Source organism: Gossypium raimondii, chromosome 10, assembly GCF_025698545.1.
Source record: "Gossypium raimondii isolate GPD5lz chromosome 10, ASM2569854v1, whole genome shotgun sequence".
Lineage (NCBI taxonomy): Eukaryota > Viridiplantae > Streptophyta > Magnoliopsida > Malvales > Malvaceae > Gossypium > Gossypium raimondii.
The window spans coordinates 40301933-40312816 of NC_068574.1; the positions used below are offsets into that span (position 1 = coordinate 40301933).

General features: G+C 34.9%; 1 non-coding gene across 1 annotated transcript; it reads left to right on the top strand.

Moving 5' to 3' along the window:
* The first annotated feature begins 8622 nt into the window (after positions 1-8622).
* On the top strand, positions 8623-8728 carry LOC128034248 (small nucleolar RNA R71). Its single transcript, XR_008190378.1, has one exon. It is a non-coding gene; the product is annotated as a small nucleolar RNA R71 (small nucleolar RNA).
* Positions 8729-10884: the final 2156 nt, after the last annotated feature.

The window sequence follows — 10884 nt, forward strand, 5'->3', positions numbered from 1 at the left end:
TAATGGCTTTGTCTCATCATCTGACATATCCCCAGAATAGAGCCATTTCTTCTTGAGCTCGGCCAAGATCAGTGACTATCTTGAGTCATGTGCAGCCGAATTTTGGGTTGACTTGGTCTCCAATTTGGACGGTTTTGTAATCCAGTAAAGCTATCAGACCTGTCCAAAATAAATCAACAAGTTAAAGGACCAAAGAATTAATTTTATCCAATTTAATTAATTAATTAAAACCCAAATTATTAGTGAAATATTTTAAAATGAATTATTAAATATAATTTTATATTTTATTATTTAATTTAATCATGCATAGCCAACTTTATGTCTTAAAAATATAATATATTCAAATTAATATAAAATAAGCCATTTATTGCACAAAAACCATATAATAAAGCATGAAATCACATTTTAATAATTTCCATGTCCTAATTTCATATTTTCACATATTTCATTAATTTATTCAATAATTACTTAGTTTTAACAATGAATTTAAGTAAAAAGTTGATAAATTACATAGGAAAAATCCTATATATTTTTCCGTTTACACATCCCCAAACTTAAATCATTGCTTGTCCCGAGTAATGTTTATGCACAGCAAAAGGTCTTGAGAAGGCAAAATTGCTAATTGTGTAAGCAACATCAATCTTTGTCCCGTAATCATGCATTAATAACTTCATGCTTATCGATCTTATTTATTAACAAGTAATTCATATGAAAACATTCCTTAAGATTATATTAAGCTTCAAAATATGCAACATGAATCATAGTTTGCATGTATGTCACAACCATAGATAACATTCTTCAATCAACATAATTTCCTTTCAATCAAGCTAACAATCACAAGGGTTATTTATGATCTTCATATATCGAACTTAGGACTTCCTCTCCACTAATATAGGTGACATAATCATCAAATCAACAGGTCTTTTATTAGATTGTAATGGGGCTCGGTTAAAGGTAAGGATTTTAAGAGATAGGACATTTCAGTTTAAAAATCTTAACCTTTAACTTTGTCTTAGTTTTCTCGTAATACAACCTTTTTCTTTAAGTGAACCTTTGGAACACTCCCAAACTTATTTTGAACTTGAACTCATACATTTTTCCTTTTTTTTTATAAACATTAGCACATACATCTTTATGAAAATTTCCTCAAATGTTGATTCCCAAGAAAACTTTAGTTAAGATAGGTGAAAAAATTTAAGATAGCTTTAAAAAGATGATAATTGGCTTATAATGTAGGTTCATGGAAAAAAAAGGCCTTTAAGCTCAAAATTACAGTTTCAAGTGTCTAATATCATAGGGTTGGCTTGAAAAGGCTCAAACGGTCCAAAGAAATAGTGCCTATATCATTTAAGATTCTTATGTCCCCTAGGATTTTGCCTCAAGAAAATTACTAAGTCAATTCTAAAGATATAAACCTTCATGCATGTTTAATCTCAAAAGAACTAAGTTTTCATGGCAAACATTACTAAGACTAAGATCATAAGGGCATTCCATTCTTCATGATAACATACTTTCACTTAGATAAAATCAGCATTCATACTTGCATACAATCTATCTAAGTAACAAGAATATCTCTAAACATTCATTTATTAAAAAAAACTTATGAAAGAATTGATTAAAACATACTTGAAATATTTAAAAGTTTGAGCAATTTATTTACCTTACCCCCTTTAAAAAGAAGCAATGTTCTCATTGCAAGAACAAAGTAATGAATGAAAACTGAACACCAGGTAGGGTTGTAAAGAAAGAGAGGTAAGTCATTAAGAATTATTAAGTACCAAGTCTTTCTTAATAACTCAATCCTAGACATGTTCATTCCCATTACCACATCACTTAGTCTTATTCTTTCTAAAGAAGTGCTAAGTTTGTTCATGCTTGCTATATTTTATTTTGCAGAAATTAAATCCTAATTACAAAAGAAACAAATTCCTAAAGACCTAAAAATAATTAAATAAATAACAAGACAAGAATCCCTCCTTTTATTTTTCTGACTTATTCCCCTTGTCTTCTTTAACTCAATCTCTGCTTGCATCATCAGTATCTTCTGCCCATGTCTCAAAGATAGCATCTGGGAACTCAGGAACAAAAGTATTAGAGATATTCTTAAAAGTATTTAGAATTGAGTAATCTCTAATTTTTGCATATTTCCAGTAAGTTTGTTGTTGATTGTGCATGAACTTCCACATATCCATCAAAATTGACAACTCCGATTTCCTTGAAGTACTTACAGAATTCGGCATGACAGTTGTATATTCAAGTTCAACACTTAGCTTGACCGGTTCTTCTTCTAGCTCAACCCTTGGTTCAGGAATGTTCAGTTCCTTATCAGATTCTTCCTCTTCAGTTTCTCTGACTGAATTAGCTTTAGTTTCTGTTCCATCTGTCGACTCCTCTGTATCCGGCTCAGTTGGCTCTTCTTGCTTGCCTTGATTCAGTTCATGCACCCTCTCTACTAATCTTTTAAGATCATAATTTGTAATGCATCCTTGAACATATCGCCCCTTCAAATTTGCTTGTGTAATGCATCCTTTAATACGGGCCTTTAAGCAAAGTGAAGTGATTAATGATGGGAAATAAGCACTTCCTGCCTTCTTTTTAGCACAATCGTGAATCTTCTTGAGGATAATTTTCCCAAAATTAATGGACTTTTCTATCAAAATTGCATATAACAAAAGCATCCGGTCCATCGAGATGGTGGAACTATGTGAGATAAGCATAAAACTGTAGCGAACGAAATAAAATCATACCTTTGCTACTGGTTTTAAGTATTCTCTTCGACAAGAATGGCTCCCATACTCTTTTATAATCCATTGGGATCGTAGATTTGTCACAACATCAAGCACTTGTTGAAGAAAATCTCAATTGATATTGTTCATATAGGGTAGTACTCATCTTCTTCAACATCAGGTAAATTAAACAAATCATTAATGGACTTAGAAGTAAGAGGTATCTTTTTCTTTTGAACGATGACTTAAGTAGCATCTTGTGTAGTCAAACTAGCATAGAATTCTTGAACTAGTTCATCATCGAAAAGTGAACGAGAATCACAAAATCATTCCCACTTAAGAGCATTGATTTTCTTTCTAATTGGTATAGAAATAACCATCAAATCATTACTCTTCAAGTCAAAACCTTTTCTCGACATCATAAGTTGATGCTTGAAGATTGAATCAAATATCTTTTTCACTTCTTCATCGATCAAAATAAAGTTTTCAGGAGTAGTCTTTGAACATCTGGATCTTTTACGAGACATTGTATCTTTTCCCAAAAATTCGGCAAAGTTCCTGCACAAAAAAGAAAAGAGAAATTGGCAAACTGGGTAGAACTTGCTACAGCAAAAATCTTGCAATAGCAAGGATTGTGCGGTGGGGACGATGACGTACGACAGCAACGGCGGTTCTTCGACAATCTCTTTGTGGCGGCAATAGGGAATTCTGGAAAAAAGGGAAAAGAACTAGGGTTTCTTTTAGGATTTGAGGTTAACGGCACAAAAGGGAGATTTAAGGATTTTTTTAGGGTGTAAGCAAATTGCTTTGAGGGTTATGAAAATTAGTAGAATGGAAAGGGGTTTATATAGGAAAAAAACTAGGGCAACATGTAGCAAAATTTAGGCTACATTAGGGTTACTTGGGCGGCAAGCAATAGGTGTGATGGCAAGGCATGAATTTTTCCCTCTTTTTTGCTGTCTGGGGCCTAAAACTCAGACTATACCTTACTAAAAAAACTGATTAGTACTTGGGCCAAATTTGACCCTCTTTATTAACATAAAAATTTAAACAGAACAAATGAAATAAAAAAAATTAAGTCCTAATTAGAAATTTTCTTTTTAACAAATTATATTAAATTAATTCCCAAGAAAGGTTAGAGGGGTCGCAACGGTCCCGCTTAAGTTCCAATCTCCTTAGACAGAATTAATTAAATGTAATAAGTTAAGAAAATAAGTTCTAATTATTTATTTATTTACAAAGTGAGTTCATAAAATATTAAGGGTTTGCTAATTTGAGCGAGGATTCAATTCGCTCAACTTCACCATCCCAGTAGTGTTTGAGACGTTGACCATTACCTTTAAACGTACCTCCGTAATTATCGTATAATTTAATAGCTCCATAAGGATAAACTCAATAGATGGTATAAGGTCCTTTCCATCAGGATTTAAGCTTACCAGGAGGTTGTATATGACTATCATGCCATCTCTTTAATCTTTCTTTACAAATTTTGGCATTCTCATAGGAAAACAACCTCAGTTCTTCCAACTCATCAAGTTGTAACATCTTTCTCTCACTGCTTCAAAGCCTAGTGAGCTTTATTCTACAACTCTAATGGCAAATGACGTGCCTTTCCAAAGACTAACTGATAAGGAATTATTCCTAACGGAGTCTTAAATGTTGTTCGATAGGCCTATAATGCATCATCGAGCCTTCGAGGCCATTCTTTTCTGCTACGGTGTACTACCTTTTCAAGGATACCTTTGATTTCGTGATTCACTCTTTCAACTTGCCCATTAGACTGGAGGTGATAAGCAGCAGCAATCTTGTGCTTCACATCATATTTATCAAGGAACCACTTGAGCCATTTGTTCACAAAGTGAGAACCTTCATCACTAATAATAGCTCTTGGTATCCCAAATCATGTAAACACATGCTTATGTAGAAATCGCATGACTACCTTAGCATCATTTGTAGGGTATGCTTCAGCTTCAACCCAATTGGATACATAGTCCACAGCAACTAAGATGTATTTGTTCCCATACAAAAAAGGAAACGGGCCTAAGAAATCAATCCCCATACGTCGAACAATTAAATCTCCAAAATTTTGTCAAGGGCATCTCATTCCTCCTTGATAAATTTCCAGTCCTTTGGCATTTATCACAGTTCTTCACATAAGCATAAGAAACCTACTTGCAAAATCTTTGCTGCAGTACGTGAACCACCAAAGTTTCCCCCACTCGGAGATGAATGGCAATGATACAAGATCTCAACAATCTCGATTTTAGCTACACATTTTCGGATTATATTATCTACACATTGTTTAAACAAAAACGAATCCTTCCAAAGATAATACTAACTATCATGAAGAAATTTTTTCCTTTGTTGGTATGTCATTTCTCGAGGAATTATTCCACATGAAAGATAATTGGAAAAATTAGCAAACTAGGGTATTTCATTAATTTGATTTACCTCAAATAAGTGTTCATCTGGGAAATTCTCGTTAATAGGCATACATGACTTAGTTACCTCATTTTGCTCCAACCTCAGCAGATGATCAACTATTTGATTTTCGACACCTTTCCTGTCTTGGATCTCAAGGTCAAATTCTTGGAGTAAAAGTATCCAACGAATTAGCCTTGGTTTTGCATCTTTCTTCGTAAGCAAGTATTTAATGGTTGCATGGTCAGTAAATACTGTAACTTGGTACATATAAGATATGAGTGGAATTTGTCAAAAGCAAAAAATATAACGAAGAGTTCTTTTTAGGTTAATGCATAATTGCATTGGGTTCCCGTCATAGTTCTACCTGCATGGTAAATAGGGTGAAACACTTTATTTCTTCTTTGACCCATCATAGCTCCAACGACATAGTCACTTGCATCGCACATTAACTCAAAAGGTGAGTTCCAATCCGGTGTAATGATTATTGGGGCTAAGATTAACCGCTTCTTTAACTCTTCAAAATCTTCCAAACATGTTTTGTTGAAGTCAAACACTGTATCTTTCTCTATCAACAAACACAACGGTTTAGAAATTTTTGAAAAATCTTTGATAACCTTCGATAAAAAATGGCATGGCCTAAGAAACTTTTGATTTCTTTCACATTCATTGGGGCCTGTAATCTTTCAATTACGTCCACCTTTGCTTTATCGACTTCAATTTCTTTCTTTGGGATCTTATGACCTAAGACAATCCCTTCCTTTACCATAAAATGGCATTTTTCCCAATTAAGGACAAGATTCATCTCTTCACATCTCTTCAGTACCTTAGCCAAATTACTCCGATAGATATCATAAGTGTTACTAAAAATATAAAAATCATCCATGGAAACCTCAACAAAATTTTCAACCATATCAGTAAATATTGCCATCATGCATCGTTGAAAAGTTGCAAATGCATTGCATAAACCAAAAGGCATTCGCCTAAAAGAAAACATACCGTATGGACAAGTAAAGGTTGTTTTATGTTGGCCCTCCGGGGCTACAACTATTTGGTTATATCCCGAATAGCCATCTAAAAAATAATAGAATTCATTACCTGCTAGTTGATCTAACATCTGATCCATAAAAGGCAATAGAAATTGGTCCTTCTGAGTGGCTTTGTTCAACTTTCTTCAATCAATACAGATTCTACAACCAGTAACAGTTCTCGTTGGAATTAACTCGTTACACTCACTTTCAACATTCATGATTCCACCTTTCTTCGGCACACACTGCACCGGACTTACCCATGAACTATCTGAAATAGGATAGATGACTCCTGCATCTAACCATTTGATCACTTCCTTTCTCACAACTTCTTTCATAATAGGATCCAGCCTCCTTTGCCCATCAATTCGAGCTTTTTCACCTTCTTCCAAAATGATTTTGTGCATGCAAAAAGAAGGGTTTATACCTCGAATATCAGCTATGGTCCAACCACTTGCTTTCTTAAATTTCTTTAGAACAACAATTAGTTGCTCCTCTTGATCTTTCATCAGTTCCGCTGAAATAATCACAGGAAAAGTAGAACAATCACCTAAATAAATGTATTTCAAATGGGAAGGAAGTACCTTTAGTTCATGTTTAGGTGGTTCTTCAATTGACAACTTGGGTTGCACAAATTCTCTCACTTCCAACTCCAACGGTTCAAACTGTGTGGATTGAATAAAATTTCCCAGATTGGCTTCCATCAAAACCATGTTTTCTTCACCTTCTTCATCCTTAAAAGGGTCAAGATCTAAGGCTTTCTCTAATTGATCTTCTTCAAAATTACTCCTCTGTCGGATAGGGAAATTTCATCACTTTAAAAATTTTAAAGGTTACCTGATCGTTTTGAACTCGCAGGGTGAGTTCTCCTTTTTACACATCAATTAACATTCTTCCCATGGCTAAGAAAGGTCTCCCAAGGATGATCGACACTTCCTTGCCTGCTTCAAAATCAAAGACAATGAAATCAGCAGGAAAAATAAATTTATCGACTCTTACCAAAACATCCTCGATCTTTCATTCGTGATATGCTAAAGATCGATCCGCTATCTGAAGCGTCACAGTTGTAGGTCTTACTTCACCTATCCCTAACGTGAAGATAGACTTAGGCATCAAGTTGATACTCACTCCTAAGTCACACAAAGCTTTACCACAGTAGGAGTCACCAATGTTACAGGGTATAGTAAAGCTTCCTGGGTCTTTCAATTTCGGCAGCAGTTTGTTCTGCAGGAACGAACTCCACTCCTTTTTCAAAGCAACAATCTCATACTCACTCAATCGTTTCTTCTTGGACAGTATATCCTTCATAAACTTCACATAATTTGGCATTTATTCTAAAGCCTCCACCAACGGAATATTGATGTGTAACTGCTTCAGAACATCCAAAAACTTATTGAATTGCACATCCTATTTTTGTTTGTGTTCCTGTAATCTTTGCGGATATGGAGGTGATTGACCTTTCGGTTGAACAGGAGAAATTTTTTGAGTAGGTAGATATACATCCAAAGAATATGTTAAAATATCTAAATTCACTAAGTCAGGGTTTACCTTGTCAGACTTTGAAGATTCTGATTCCTTTGGTGTAGGAACTTCAATAGCTGGTTGATTCTTCTCAACAGGCTTATCTTTGACATCAATCAATTGGGGTTCTAGAATTTTACCACTTCGCAATGCCACTGTCTTGATAAGTTCTTTACCCAAATTCCTTGGATTCTAAGTATCATTCGGCAAGGTTCCTTGCGGTCTATCACGTAGCTTCGTAGCTAACTGACCCGTTTTCTTTTCCAAATTTTTCAATGTTGTTGCTTGGCTTTGGATCAAAGCGTCATTCTTTGCCATGTACGCTTTCAACAAGTTCTCTAAATTTTTTGATGCCTCAGCTTGAGGTGGTTTTGGAGCTTGCTGATTCAACCCTTAAGATTCATTGGGACTTTGATGTACTAAGTTGTTGCTTAGTACATTTCCTTGGTTGCTCCAAGAAAAGTTGGGATGATTATGCCATGAAGGATTGTAGAACTTGGACTGGGGTCCTTGTCCACTCCTATTTTGATATTGGTTCCCCACATAGTACACTAACTCGATATTTGATGGACAATTATCAAAAGAATTACCTTCCCCATAGTGCACACAGGAAACTACTTCAAACGAACTTGGTGGCTGAGCTGCAGAATTATTAATACTATTAGCAGTTAACTATTTTATCGTAGAGGAAATAGATGATACATGATGAAGTGAGGGTGTCAACTTCATGAACTCCGGCTACACGTCTTCTTGAAGCTGTTCGATTTGTTGGCCATTAATAGTTATTACTCGCAATCCTCTTGATGATCTCATAAGCCTCATTATAAGACTTTGATAAAATTGCACCATATGCGGAAGCATATACCATCAATCTTGTATGTGCATTGAGACCATTATAGAATGTCTCCAACTAGATACAATGAGGAATCCCATGTTGAGGACACTTACGAAGTAACTCCTTGAATCACTCCCAAGCCTCATACAAAGATTCATCATCCAATTATTGGAAAGTTGTGATCTCGTTCCTCAACTAAGCGTTTTTGCTAGGTGGGAAATACTTAACCAAAAATCTCTCTACTAATTCTTGCCATGTAGATATAGAACTTGGTGGCAATGAATTGAGCCATGCTCGTGCTCGATATCGCAACGAGTACGAAAAAAACTTCAACCTCAGTGCGTCTTCAGTCTCACTGGCTATCTTGAATGAATCACTCACCTCCATAAATAATCGAAGGTGGAGATGTGGATCTTCCATGGGCATACCACTAAATTGGCCCACCATTTGTAGCATTTGAAACATCACTGGTTTTAATTCAAACTGGGTTGCCTCAATATCTGGCCTCCTAATTCCTGGGTTTAACTCACTGAAAAGTGGCACAGCATATTGTCTGATGCATCAATCCCTATCATTGACAATGAGGATAGGATTTCGTACATAATCAGCTTCATTACCTTGGTCTTCATTCTGATTCCCAAGGTCCATCTCGACATGTCTTTGAGCTGTTCATTTACGTCTTCTTTGTCTGAAAGTTCACTCAATTTCAGAATCTATAGGGAGTAAATCAGTAATTCGATCTATGCTCTTAAACACCTAAAAAGAAAATCACAAAAATTAAAAATAATAAGTTAGTAATGTTAGAAATAAATAAAATTGAAAATTTCACAAAAAATGACTATGGCAACAATAGTTGACCATCACCGGTAATGACGCCAAGAACTTATAACGCTTAGGTTTATGCAAGTGTACACAATCATTATCAAGTAAGAAGAAAGTATCGAGTTATCGTCTCCACAGGGATTATATTTGTACTAAGTCACTTAATTTGTAAAATTATATTAACAATTTGGTAAATAAAAACACAATATAGTTCAGAAGTGGTGATTAAAATATATTAAACTAAATGCAATGATCCCTAATGAAAATGATCGTAAGTATGCAAACTATAGAAATGAAATAGATTTTAGTAAAATTAAACACAATTTGCAACAATTATAACATAAATAAACTAGGACAATTGCTTTAAGTAAACTCAATTTGTTATCAACATGCTTAATAACATTCGAAAAAACATTCCATGGCAACTCGATCTTTCATGAGTTTGGAAACCACATTAGGTCCTTTAGGAATCCTTTACTTAGTAAATGCATTTTACTGATCCTTATTTACTAAGGGTTTCTTCGCATTCGTGCGAGGAAATAGGGACGTTTCAGGCTTGAAACAATTTAATCACACAAATCTAAAAACTATGCAGATAACAGAGCTTGGTCAAAGTCGTTATGCAACCTTCAATTTAATCGGGATCTAAATTGAGCATGCACATTTCAATTATATGTCCATTAGTCGTTGTCTAACTAGGATCGCTCAGCTAATTCAGATGCATTTCAATCACGTATGAACGGGATACAGACTTGATTTTAATTGAAAACATGATCGATTGAGGCACAAACATTATAAGCATAAATCAAATAAATATTATTCAATCAAAGCAATCATCCTAGATTAAATAAAATTAATCTAACGTTGTTTTAAACAAGAACAAAGAACACATAGCAAACATCTTTATATTAAATTAAAGAAAAGGAAGATTAAACCCAATTCAAGTGGCTGTCACCCAAGACTCTGACTGACGAGGCTCCTTCGCTTCTTTGCTTTGCTCCTTTGTTGATGGCTCTCCAAAGTGGCTGACCAAGGGTTCTTTAAGAGGCTTCATTGCTAAAATCTCTATGAAGAGATGATGCTAGGCGTGGGAATGGAAAAGGCTAACAGAATTTGGAGAAAAGAGAGAATGATGCATGAGGAATGATTAATGAAGGAATGACAGGATCTTATTGATAGGTGAGGAGAGAGAGATAGTTTGCTGAAAATAGGAGTTTCCATCTTTTGAAGCATTTTCCATGGGTGGTCGGCTATAATTTTTGTAAGTTAAGCTGATTTTTCCTTGATTTTTGGTCAATTTGAGTGGCACAACAACTCAAGACTAAGACTCGGTCCAATGCAAATCTTCAGGTAAATCTCTAATTTTTTCAACTCTTCAAGGACCTTGTGCAATTAAACCAAAAAGTTGCTTATGGATAGCCATGTGCAGCCGAATTTTGGGTTGACTTGGTCTCCAATTTGGATGGTTTTGTAATCCAGTAAAGCTATTAGACCTGTCCAAAATAAATCAACAAGTTAAAGGACCAAAGAA